At 44.4% G+C, this 13,671-nt stretch overlaps 2 pseudogenes; one reads left to right on the forward strand and one right to left on the reverse strand.

Moving 5' to 3' along the window:
- Positions 1 to 3,669: 3,669 nt before the first annotated feature.
- Positions 3,670 to 4,337, reverse strand: LOC127670985 (peptidyl-prolyl cis-trans isomerase FKBP3-like; annotated as a pseudogene).
- Positions 4,338 to 7,473: 3,136 nt separating this feature from the next.
- On the forward strand, positions 7,474 to 8,282 carry LOC127670659 (sperm motility kinase X-like; annotated as a pseudogene).
- Positions 8,283 to 13,671: the final 5,389 nt, after the last annotated feature.

Raw genomic sequence — 13,671 nt, forward strand, 5'->3', positions numbered from 1 at the left:
ACTCAAGGATTGGGGATACAGAAACTGAAGAGGCCACCTCCTGAAACAAGGAAGAAGGAAGACCAGGGGAATCATAGGGACACCAACTGTCTTAGTCAGGGTTTCTATTCCTGCACAAACATCATGACCAAGAAGCAAATTGGGGAAGAAAGGGTTTATTGAGCTTACACTTACACATTGCAGTTCATTACTAAAAGAGTCAGGACTGGAACTCGTGCAGAGGCCATGGAGGGATGTTTCTTAATGGCTTGCTTCCCCTGGCTTGCTCAGCCTGCTCTCTTATAGAACCCAAGAATACAGTCCAGAGATGGTACCACCCACAAGGGGCCATCCCCCCTGATCACTAATTGAGAAAATGCCTCACAGTTGGATCTCATGGAGGCACTTCCCCAACTGAAGCCCCTTTCTCTGTGATAACTCCAACCTGTGTCAAGTTGACACTCAAAACCAGCCAGTACACCAACCCACTTTAAAAATTCCAACCAAAAATTTATCCTGTCTACAAAAAAAAAATGCAGCCATGAGGAATGGAGCAGAGACTGAGGGAACAGCCAACTAATACCTGGCCCAACTTGAAACTCATCCCAGGGGCAAGCACCAATCCCTGACACTATACTCTGTTATGCTTGCAGAAGGGAGTCTAGCATGACTGTCTTGTCCTCTGAGAGGCTCCATCCAGCAGATGACTCAGACAGATTTAGACAGCCACAGCCAAACTGGATGGAGCTTGGGGACTCTTATGGAAGAATAGGAAGGATTGTGGGCCCTAAGGGAATGGGAATTCCACAGGCAGACAGACAGAATCTACTAACCTGTACCCTTGGGATTCTCAGGGACTGAACCACCAACTAAAGAACACACAGGGGTAGACCTAGCCCTCCCCATACATATATAACAAATATGCAGCTTGCTCTTCATGCAGGTCTCAAACAACTAGAGCAGGAACTATCTATCCTAAGAGCTGTTGCCTAGATATGGGATATGTTCTCTCTGGGCTGCCTTTTCTGGCCTCAGTAGTAGAGGATGCACTTAGCATAACAAAGACTTGATGTGCCAGGGTGGATGTGAAACCAGAGGTGGCACCCACTGGCTCAGAAAGGAAAGAGGGTTGGGTGATATGAGGGAGTGGCCAGGAAAAGAGCACTAAATGGTATGTAAAGTGAATAAGTAAAAAGAAATATTAAATAAAAAATATTAAAAAACATTTTTGTTTGCTGGTGCAATTACCTCACAACATGAAGTCATGTGTGCATCCTTGATTTTGTTTATTTCATCTTTTATGGGTCAGGACCAAATTGACCCTATTATTATGGCTCTGTAATACATCTTAAGATATGGAATGGTATTCCCCACAATATTTTCCTCTTTGCTTCTGATGCTATTGGCACTCCGGGGTCTTTTGTGGTTCCATATGAAGGTAAGGATCACTTTTTTCTATTGAAACTGAGGATGAGATGAGGATTTTCAGGGGGGTTGAATCAAACATATAAAAAGTTTTGGTATCTTAGCCATTCTGACTGGTGTAAGGTGAAATCTCAGGGTTGTTTTGATTTGCATTTCCCTAATGACTAATGAAGTTGAACATTTTTTAAGATGCTTCTCTGCCATCCGAAGTTCTTCAGGTGAGAATTCTTTATTTAACTCTGTACACCATTTTTAATAGGGTTATTTGGTTTTCTGGAGTCTAACTTCTTGAGTTCTTTATATATATATTGAATATTAGCCCTATATCTGATGTAGGATTGGTGAAGATCTTTTCCCAATTGGTTGGTTGCTGATTTGTCCTCTTGATGGTGTCCTTTGCCTTACAGAAAATTTATAATTATATGAGGTCCAATTTGTCAATTCTTGATCTTAGAGCATACACTATTGGTGTTCTGTTCAGACAGCAGGTGTTGGAGAGGGTGTGAAAAAAGAGGTACACTCCTCCACTGCTGGTGGGGTTGCAAATTGGTACAACCACTCTGGAAATCAGTCTGGCGGTTCCTCAGAAAACTGGGCACCTCACTTCCAGAAGATCCTGCTATACCATCCCAGGGCATATACCCAGAGGATTCCCCACCATGTAATAAGGATACATGCTCTACTATGTTCATAGCAGCCCTATTTATAATTGCCAGATCCTGGAAAGAACCCAGGTATCCCTCAACAGAAGAGTGGATGCAAAAAATGTGGTATATCTGCACAATGGAGTACTATTCAGCCATTAGAAACAATGAATTGATGAAATTCTTAGGCAAATGGATGGAGCTAGAAAACATCATACTAAGTGAGGTAACCCAGACTCAAAAGGTGAATCATGGTATGCACTCACTAAGTGGATATTAACCTAGAAAACTGGAATGCCCCATACATAATCCATACATCAAATGAGGTACAAGAAGAAAGGAGGAGTGGCCCCTTGTTCTGGAAAGACTCAGTGAAACAGTATTCTGCAAAACCAGAACGGGGAAGTGGGAAGGGGTGGGTGGGAGGACAGGGGGAGAGACAGGGGCTTACGGGACTTTCAGGGAGTGGGGGGGGGGCTAGAAAAGGGGAAATCTTTGAAATGTAAATAAAACATATATCGAATTTAAAAAAAGGAAAAAAAAGTTTTGGTATAATACTCATTCATTTGATGTAATATTCACTTTACCAATCCAGGAATAATACATTGTCTTTATGTCTTTCTTCAGAGGTTGAAAGCTTCCATTGTAGATTCCCATCACTTCTTTGTTGTTTATTTCCAGGCACTTTATTTTCTTTGAGTCTGGTGGAGTGGAGTATGCTCATGATCTTTCTCATTTTTTAATGTTTGATGTATATAAAAGCTATTGATTTATGCATATTGAATCTCTATGCTGCCACATTGCTGAATTTGTCATTTCTAGAAGGTTTTTGTTCAGATTCCTGGGATCTCTAATATCTATTATCTGGTCCACTGTACACTGGGATAGCTGGATATCTTCCTTCCTGATTGTGTGCCTCTAATTTCCTTCCCTTGCTTATTACCTCAGCTGCACTTTGAGAACAGTGAAGATAGCAAGTGCTATTGACAATGTTTGGGAGCCCCAGGTGTCACTGTCCCATTACTGAATTCAGAGGGGTTGATTGATTTAATCTTTAATCCATTTCAGATAATGTTGGCTGAGGGTTACTCACATATATCTTTTCACTAGGCTGAAGTATTGTCCCTGTGGTTCTACATTCTCCTAAGACTTTTATCATGAGGGCATAACATATTTATCAAATAAATTTTCTGCATCTAGATGATCTAGATTGGATAATTAAATTCACTAATATGGCTTATTACATTACAGACTTGCATATATTTAACTCTCCTTATATTCAGGTGGTTCAAGTCAACATGGTGGGCCAACTTTGTGATGCATGTTTGTATTCTGTTTGCAAGTATGGTGTTTTTTTAACAATCCATGACATTTTTATTGAGCCTTTTTGTTTATGAGGTAAAAGGAAAAGCAGCTCTCTTGAATACTTTACATGACTGTAGGAATATGTCTGAGACTTAAGGGGAGTTACTGGGAATTAAATTTCTCAAAAGTTGAGATCAAGTAAACAAACTTTAACTCTTTAAATTTTCCTGTTGACTCTTCCCTCACGATAGTAACAAGTTCCAATTGGCCACATTAGGTTTTTATCCTTGCTGACGTCCGATCTGAAGTACCGGTTTCAGTCAATATCTACTAGTTCCACTTCAAAAGTGAGCTTGGAGTTTGGTGGAATTCTGGCATCGGGCTGTCCTTTCTTTCTGTAGGCCCATTCTGGTTCAATCTCCAGTCGAGCCTTTTCTCCTTTATTCATAGTCAAGAGTGCTCCATCCCATCTTCTGTTAACCTTGCCTACTCCAACCTTAAAACTTGAAAGGCTTGGCATTTTTCTTCTTTGACCTTCTTTGAATATTAGGATCAAAAACAGATCCATCTGGGAGTGTCCCCATTTACCAGCAGTGAACAACATCTCGCTTTTTAGGAATGTTGTTTTTTATCTCCATTTTTCTTTTAGAAAAGATTTTGTATATTTTGGTGGACCCTCGAGAGTCTCCTCAGTCTTGGATTCTTTGGGTTTATCGTCCCCAAGCTTCACGTTTCTCACCTGTTCAGACGCTTTACTTCCGGTTTCAGCAATTTTGAGACACTTTCAAAAAGATGGTTATAGGCACTAACCAAATGGTCCTCATTAGCAGTCTTAGTTACATTTTTTTATGTTTCCGAGTAATTTATGCTCTGTGAGAAACGAATCTGAACTGGGACCCTGCAGAAACTTGATGATGTCCTTCCTTCTTGGGCAGCTGCTCCCTGCTCCACGGTCCATGCACGCTGCGGAACAGCCTCAGCCATCTTCCCCCGCTGCTGCCGCTGCACTGTTTGCAAGTGTGTTGTGGAATATTTTTTAGTATTGTATCTTCTTTCTTAATTTCCTCCTTTTCATTTTTTTCTTACCTCCTCCTCCTCCCCCTTCCTCTTCCTCCTCCTCTTCCTCCTCCTCCCCTTCCTCCTCCCTTTCCTCCTCCCCTTCCTCCTCCCTTTCCTCCTTCCCTTCCTCCTCCCCTTTCTCCTCCTCCCCTTCCTCCTTCCCTTCCTCCTCCCCTTCCTCCACCCTTTCCTCCTTCCCTTCCTCCTCCCCTTCCTCCTCCTCCCCTTCCTCCTCCTCCTCTTCCTCCTCCTCTTCCTCCTCTTCCCCCCTCCTCCAATCACATTGTGCCTAATGGCGGCTGCCCTGAGGACTGTATAAAGGCCTGCTGGGTGGGTTGCACTTGGTCGTTCTCTCTCCATGTGTAGGGTGACCCAACATGTTAGAATGACAAATTCCTCTTGTTTTTTACATCGATTCCTGACTCTGAGTTGCTCATTCAGGAGATCCTGGTAAGCTAAGGCTCACCAGAGACTTACAGAACAACTAAGTTTGAATTTTTTTTCCTCAAATTTTCAGGTTTCTTTAAATTAAAATATTTGTTTTACTGATTTCTTTTATTAATGTTAGCACTTATAGGTATCTATTTACCTCATAGGACTACTTTAAGTATGTGACACTGATTATGTAATGTTGGAATTTTACGCTTTCACATTATGAAAATGTTTTTCTTCATTAACATAATTATTCAGTAATGCTTTTTTTTTATTTCCAGGAGTTTGTAAATTTCTTAGGGATTTATTTGTTGTTAGTTGTAAGCTTTATTATATTCTGCTCAGATTGTAGTGCTTGAGTTGTTATCGTTCCCTGTCCCCATTCCTGTGAGGTTACAGCTGAGAAGCTGCCAAGGCCACTGCATGTCCTTTTCTGCCTCAGCCTGTGACAACCATGAGGTACATCAGCAGGAGCCACCACTGCTGTGAGCTTACTCTCCACCCTCTTCCTGCCATCAACATGAGGTGCCACAACAGGGGCTGCCATGGGGCAGTGTCCTTTCTACCCGTCCTGAAGAGCTCCATGACTGAGCCCTAGAACCTAAGCAAAAGCAACCTGTGGCCTGAAAGGACTTCCTGCCTGGCCAATGGAGCATATGTGGAAGAAACAGGGTGAAACAAATAAATACAAACACCAAAAAACAAAACTGAGTAATCACTAAGCAAAAAACCTCACCAGTTCCTGAGGAAAAAAAAAAAAAAACACCAAACTCTGAGCTCCAGAAGATCAGGACATGACATTCCAGCAATCTTCACCTATTTCTACGGGAAATGTCTACCCTTAGAAATCTGTGCCTGCTAAGAATCCAGGACAAGCTTTGATTGCTTGGTCTTGGAGCAGAGAACCCCTCTCCTGGATGCTTCCTCACCCCCAAATCTCCGAAGTGAAGTTTGTTGTACTTTTTTGCACATCTGGTTGGAAACACACACTCAAATGTGTGCACACACACACACACACAAATACACGAGAGAGAGAGAGAGAAAGAGAGAGAGAGAGAGAGAGAGAGAGAGAGAGAGAGAGAGAGAGAGAGAGAGAGAGAGAGAGAGAGAGATTCTCTTGTCCCCACCCCATCTAAAACATTCCTTTTGACATGAGACTAAAACCGTAGTGGGGGAACCTCAACATTCCCTCCAAACCCCTCATGCCATGAATCTAAATAGAGCTCTCCCTCCCTTAAGGTGTCTCTTGTCCAGTGCTTGCTCTCAGTGAAATGAACAGTAACAGACAGAGCCCCTTGGTACTAAGGAGTGAGAAAAATCCCTGTGGGTTGTACCAGCTCTGATTGGTCACTAATGCTCTGATGTCACAGAGAGCCATTGTGAGGAATGACCAAGAGCTGATTATATAGTGCACTGTCAGGGCTGTTTTGTGTCCTTCTGTGCAGAGAGCTTTTTGGTGGTGAACTGCAGGACTCGGTGGTTGGATCAGATTTGGACGTCGGTGATTGTTTGGATTTCGACATTGAACATCAACTACATGTCCACAGACTGAGTTCTTTCCTGCCATTTCCGTAAACTCAGAGGTTTGGGTTTCTGTTTATGTGACTTTGATTATTTGGGGGCTTTGTTTACAGCTTTGCCTTCTTGCTGTTTGCTTGTTTGTTTAATTATTTTCATTTTGCTTTCTGGGTTAGCATCCATGTGTTTTCCTTCCTTCCCCCTCCTTTCTCCTTTCTCCTTCCTTTCTTCCTTTCTCTTTCCTTCTTCAGTTTGTTTTATTGTTCCTGGGAGACTGGGTTTCTTTGTATGGCCTTGGCCAACCTGTAACTTTCTGTGTAGACCAGGGTAGCTTCAAACTCAAAGATTTGCCTGCCTCCAGAGTGCTGGGATGAAATGTGGGAAGAAACCTGAGCAGCGTCCCTCCCTGGCCAACATCCATATTTGTTTTCCTAACTTCTCTTTTGACTTTGTCACTGTCTGTTACTCTCTAGCTCATCCTGCCTCTTATCCTCCAGTCCCCTCAGAGTTCCCCTTCCCTTTAATTCAACCTCAAACCACCAGTATCCTGCATATAAGGAAAAAATTGTGGTATATATCTCTGTTGGACTAAGATGTTCTGTATATCAGAGTGACCTCAACATCCATTCCAGAAAAATACTGACAAATTTTCATTCTTATTCATAGGTACTGTGTGACTTTTGCCCCCATCCCGTGTAGATACTGTATCTACTGGGGCAAGTTGCATCCCACACATTTCTGGGTAAAGCTATCTTGATGTTCAAGTGTGGCCTTTAGCTCAGTCCTTCATGATGGACGTCTTGGGTAAGCTTGTCAATGTTCTGCTCCTTTGAAATGGGGATCCTTGTTCTCCTGGCTAAAATTTTATCTTCCATCACCCTTGCTCTCTTTCTGCTCTGAGCCTTCTTCCTTCTTTCCATCCTCTGTGTTTGTCTTTGCTTTGTTCTGGTTTCCCTGTGTCCTTAGGCAGAGCCAGACTCGTCTATGGAAGTGTCTGTGTCTCTTAATCACAGAATCTCTAGTAGAAACCTATCTTAGAAGGAATTCTGATCTGTTTTCCCTGCCATCTTTGCTTGCTGTAGCTCCTGGTGACCAAGAGAAGGGAAGTGCGATGTCGGGGGACCTCGAGGCCAGTTGTCATGAAGGGAACCCCCTGGCACAGCATTACTATATCCTGGGCACCCTAGATAAAGGGTCTTTTGCAGAAGTCAAAGTGGCTCTCCACCTTATGACCCAGACCATGGTAGCCATCAAGATATTGAAAAGGGGCACAAATATAGACTTCCTGGTCATCTCTGAGATAGATCTTGTGAAATCCCTGAACCATAGTCACATAATACAGTTGTTCCAGATATTTGAGACAAGGCACAAAACGTACCTGGTGATGGAATATGCAGCCCGGGGATCCCTGCTGAAACACATCAACAAGTGTGGGCGTCTGGACGAGGAAGAGGCACGTAGGATATTTACAGAACTCTCTTTGGCGGTCAACTATATCCACAGTCAGAATATTGTCCACCGAGACATCAAGGCCGAGAACATCCTATTGGATTGGGAGGGGCATGTGAAACTTACTGACTTTGGCTTAGGCAAAAGACTGGCCTCTGGGGAAAAGTTCAAAGGATTTTGTGGCACACCACAATATTGTGCTCCTGAAGTGTTTGATCACAAACAATATGATGGCCTCCCAACTGACATCTGGAGTCTCGGTGTAGTATTATACTATTTAGTTATTGGCCACCTTCCCTTCTGAGACACAGTGCACTCCAAGATAAAGCATCTGATCCTAGCCCGGAGCTGTTGGATCCCGTATCACCTGTCTCCAGAGCTTCGAGGCCTATTAAAGAGATTAATGACTATAGACCCCATAATGAGGCCATCCATTAAAGAAATATTGGTACACCCGTGGCTGTGCCATGATCAAGACCCATTGAGATCTTCAGAGGAAATCCCTAGAGAACCAGAATCCAACCTTGCTTTTGACATGTTTCTTATGGGGTACAACATTAAAGAGCTCAGGGAGGCTTTGAGGGAACGGAAGTACAATCATGATATGGCGACTTATTTGATTATAAAAAAGAAGTATACCAGGCAGCCCCAATTTTGTCACGATGGGGGCAGGGTGGGAGTCTGGACCCTACAAAAGCCCCCAACCCTCCCTGGCCTGTAAGGAAGGGAACCAGTGCCCGTACTCTTTCCACCTTCACTTTGCCCACTCTCACTGAGCTGCCCGGATGTGGGAGGAAAGGCTGTAGGAGGAGGCATAGTGTACCTCCCAGCCTTTCTTCCCTTGATAGTTGCTTTCTGAAGAACACCTCCCCACTCCATGGGCTTATGCCTCATGTTGGAAAGAGTACATTCAGAGAGGAGAGAAGCATCAATTCCACAAAATCATCATCAAGAAAAAGAAAGGCAACAACAACAACGCTAACCTCATCATCAGGAGCCCCATGGTCACTTTTCATATCCACACAATCCTCAACCTTTGAAAACACGCAAGATATGGCCCAAGAGAGCTCCAGTGCTACAGACACAAGTAGCAGCATGTCCTCCTGGGAGTCCAGAACCAGCAGCCTTTCCCCCAGTGAGGAGAACCAGGAAGAGCATATAGGCATCGAATCCTTACAAGACACTAGCTCATCCTCAAGGGAAACAGTCCATCAGGAGCAGCTACGAAGGAGGTCCCAGGGTATGCCCAGAGTCCCACTGAGAAAGCGGGCCTGGAGGGGCCTGAAGAAGAGGATTTCCAAAGCCTTAAAGAACTTGTGTTGCTGCCTCCCAGTGAAAAATAACAAGGTCATGGAAGCCAATGAAGAGTGCTTCAGAGACACAGGCTGAAACATGTAGTTGGGGTGTGATTGGAAAGGATGCACTCTCTAGTTTCTCTTTCCCTTAACATATTCCAGCATGCACACTAAGGGTGTTGGTGACATTGGGTCTATCATGCCAGAGAGAAAAATACCATCCTGTTCTTCCTCCTCCTAAGACTACACCCTTCCTCAAAACTTGAGCAACATGTAGACAGCAGAGGATAGTGGCCTAATGCTAGGCAAGGATGCTGGAAATGTGGGAAGGGATCAATGGAGCACTTGGGAGGAATCAGCCTGAGGTCCCATGCCATCACAGGGCCAGCACAGCCAAGCATAAGTCCTGCAGATTTCTAAGATTTCTTCTGTCTGTTTCAAGGGCTATCAGAGGCCCTGTGGTCCCTGGAGGATGATACCAGAGAGTGGAGAGGAGTCTGCTGAGGATGCAGACAGGAGCAGGGAGGACAGAGCCAGACAGCAATTTCAGGTGGCTTTATGGCAGAGAGAAAATCTGTCTATAGTGCAGGTTTAAATTAGAGGCAAAATGTTATTTTTCCCCTGAAGTCTCTAGGAAGACTCTGAGAAGTTCTGAATGATTTTCCTCCTTCCCATCCCCTGTAGGGAGTTCCAAACTGGGCAGCAGTCCCAAGATAGCTGTGGCCCCGTGAGTAAATCTTCACAGCACTCAGAAGCCCCTGGAAGAAACATCCATGGAGTGCTAGTGGTTACCAAGGATACTGACAAGAAACACCAGACTTCAGAGAACCTTCATGCACAGTGAGAATGTCAGCTCAGCAGCCTGTCTCCAGGTGTACTTGTGAGCTGAGGAGAGAGTGGTCTGGAGGCAGAGGAAGGAACCCAGAAGACCTGACCTGTTGCATGTATCCAACAGATATGTCTGATATTGTAAGAGGTGGTAACAGAACTGCGAAGCCATGAGTGTCCATTGGAGTCCAGAAGTGAATACAGAGTGGGCGGAGATGGTTCAGACCCACAGCTCTGATGCAGAGCAGAGCATCCTGATTACTGCATAGTCACACTGAGAGAGATCCTGAAGCCCTCACAAAACCACCAGCTCTAGTCTCTGATTGTGTATGTTGCACTCAAATTTGAGCCATTTGATGAGTATTCTTTACATCTGGTTGGACACACAACACACCCACACAACACACACACACACAGACACACAAAGAGGCACAGCCAGTACTAATGCTGTTTCCTTGAAGTGGAGAGAGCCCACGTTACAAACAAGGTAATTTCATAGTTTGAGTGACTCTGCCTTCTGTAACCTTTCCCCAAATCAATTTTCTCTTGTCTCCACTCCCTTCTGACAAAGTAACTCCCTATTCTCATCCTTTCTGGGAGTCATGGGAAGTGAGCATGGGCATTGTTCCCCACTTTGGCCCAGGGTACACAGCCATGTGCAAGGTGAAGCTGACCTATGCACCATCTTTTGAGGAGATCCAAGGTGAGATCTGAAGTGCTTGCCATTTGACTCCAGAGAAGGTGCTGGTAAGAAGCATTGCAGTGGGGTGGGGGTGGGGGGGCAATGTTGATGGTAAAACAGATGAGTCCGCCTGACAGGACATTGTAAGTTTTCCTTTGGGTGGCCCATGGTGACTTGCCCCATCCCCTCCAAGTATAAAGACAAAGAGAACTTCAAATGTGTTAAAGAGGAACTCAACCCCTCTGTCCCCTGACACCACGCTGTATTACAAACTATTTGGTGTATATTGATCAGTTTTCCCTTAGAGATGTCTCCTGGCATGATCATGTCCTTGCTACCTCTGCCATACTGATGCTGCTGCTGCTGCTGCTGCTGCTGCTCCTGCTGCTCCTGCTGCTCCTGCTGCTCCTGCTTCTGCTGTGTGTGCTGCTGCTTCATTCTCAAGTCCATTGCAGGCAGGGAAAGGCCAGATGCTTCTGGAGCCAATCAGTGAGCATTCCAAAGCCTGGTGCTCTGGAAACTGCAGAAAACACCAGTGACATCACTCAACACAGAACAAGGTTTGCAGCCAGTCTCACCTGTAGGGACCTGGGAATTGACGCCTTTTTCATCACAGACAACCCGGGTGGAAGAGGGGCACATGGTATCTTTCTGGCTCAGGCCATTGGGAGTGGGTAGTTATTTACAAGGGATGCACAATTGGGCTTTTTGTAATTCTTAGCAAATCCATTTTTATTTAGGTCTTCTTGATAGAAGAGGCAACTGTTCATTGATACAGAGGTAGGGCAAAGCCAGTCCCAGAAGTGGGTGGGCTAAGAACAAGAAAAGAAAGATGTGTTCTGATTCCCGGAACATCTGGCACCTTAGCCTTACCACGGTTGTAAGGGAACACTATCTGAGACATCTTTAGGAATTTCCTCACTGAGAACAGCTTCTTTCTGTTCTGGCAAGAGCCAAGTGACCAGGGCAAGGCACTTCTCAAGTTCCGTCCATCCACCACCTCCATTCTTGTATGCATGGGGGCAAAGAGAGATAACTGGGTGCTCTTGGGGTTGGCACTACCCACAGCAGTGACATCAACACATGTGTGCAGAACTGATCAATTTTCAAAGGACCCAGAGTGTGGAATCTGTATGGTTGTTGATTTTAGGTATTGTGTGTCTGGGTGAAGAGCCAGGATGTGGACAGAGAGCTTGGTACCATGCTGTGCCAGCAACAGAAGTGTTACCAAGAAGAGCCCCCCCCCCCACACACACACACATGGCAACCTGGAATAAACCTCTGTTTCTGCAAAAGAAGGATGATTATTTTCTGTTCAAAAGAAATTTCAGCTGCCCAATGCTACCACTCACCATTCTACTGGGCTTGGTGAACAGAACCTGGGTAATTGATGATAATCTTCCACATTCATGGCTTGAAGTACATCTCTGAATACTTCCTGCTACACACTGGCTCATTCCCATTCTTAAGCCAACATCGTTTTAGCATCAGGTGTTGGATCCCTCTATCCAATATTTTCCTCCTTTTGTAGCTTCCTTTTCTCAGAATATTACACTCTCATTTTACCTATCTTGACATAAATGTCAGGATTTCTTGGCCCTTTCTTTCTCTGAAGCAGGTTGCTAATGTGAAGCGCAGGCTAATCAACTCACATTTTTTTTCTAGGTCCTTTTGTTGTGGTGACAGGTTTGTATCTCTTGCATTTTTAGGCATTCTTCTTCCTTGACTTGTGTCTTGAGCAAGCATTTCATGGGTTCAAGCCCTTATCATAAATCCAGGTATTGAGACCTTCACAAACATTTACTGTGACTAGAATTTTTCTGTACTTGTTTTTACATTGCCTGTTGACTTCAGTCCCTTAAAGAGTTGATGGCTTGAAGATGTTCTCAGAAGCCATCTATGATGTGGAGGAACTTTCTGGCAGTGTCTGTCGCACAGCCAGTATATGTTTCTTCCTCTGGAACAATAGGCGGGGGCCCTGTCAAGCACATCCTGCAGAGTGATCTCAACAAGCAAGGCACTTTTATTCAGAGGCCCCTCTATGTACTCCAGTTAAGTGTGTGCAACCTGGGCATGGTAGGATGGAAAGTTCATTCATGACATGACTGTTAAAAGGTTCTTCAGTGGATATAGTATGTTCATCTAGGGAGTATGTCCTTGGGATGGACAAGTAATTGTATGTCGTAGCCATAAGTCTAGGCAGAAAATTCAAAAGCTGCTGGCAGAGGATTTTGGGCCGCTGTCGTAGGGGAATATGTGGTACAACAATAAGCTGAAACTTTATTTGAACAAATAGTCCCCAATAGGGTCATGGGAGGGGCTGCTGATAGAAGTGGGTGTCCTGTTTCCAAAATAAGCTCTAGAGAACCTCTAATCCTGCTACACATGACAATGGCCCAGTGGTACTGAACATTCCCTAAAGGGAAGAAGTTTGAGCTCCCGGAATACTACTAATGTCATGTGATATCATTGATTCATTGGTGACAATCTTGATAGAAGCCTGATACCTGTTCATTATATACTTGGCACATAGGATACTAGATCTGTCTTGGGGTGGATCAGTGTGTGCATCTGCTAGGTACAAATGCTTAAAATAGTAAAAAGGATGATAGTGCCCCATAGATACTGATCTGCTTTGTACACAGCCTAAGACCCAGCTCCATGGAATTGTGTCTTCTATGAGGTCACTTAGGGGATAGGCTGTGGATATTTTATCCGACATGGAAGTACAATATGGTGGTCCCTAGCTATTGCTCCCTCCTGGAACATGCCCTTTCTTTGCCTCCCCTAGGTGCTGTCCTGTTACGGTGTCACTCTGCAGTCCCATCCCTGGTCACTGCTTTTGCCTTGAGGAACAGTATGTGGCTGCTTGCACACTAGCCCTGCCTTGTAATAAAAACGGGCTGGGTCCTCTTTGACACTGGACACTTAAGAGGTCATTGTGTGTCCTCCTGGTTACTAATATTACAAAGCAGTCCATTTTTGATTCTAGAGGCTACTTGACCAGTCTTTGTGCAATAAATATATGGCCACTACCCCATGAGTTTTGGCTGAC

This window comes from Apodemus sylvaticus, chromosome 20 (assembly GCF_947179515.1).
Source record: "Apodemus sylvaticus chromosome 20, mApoSyl1.1, whole genome shotgun sequence".
NCBI classification, from domain to species: domain Eukaryota; kingdom Metazoa; phylum Chordata; class Mammalia; order Rodentia; family Muridae; genus Apodemus; species Apodemus sylvaticus.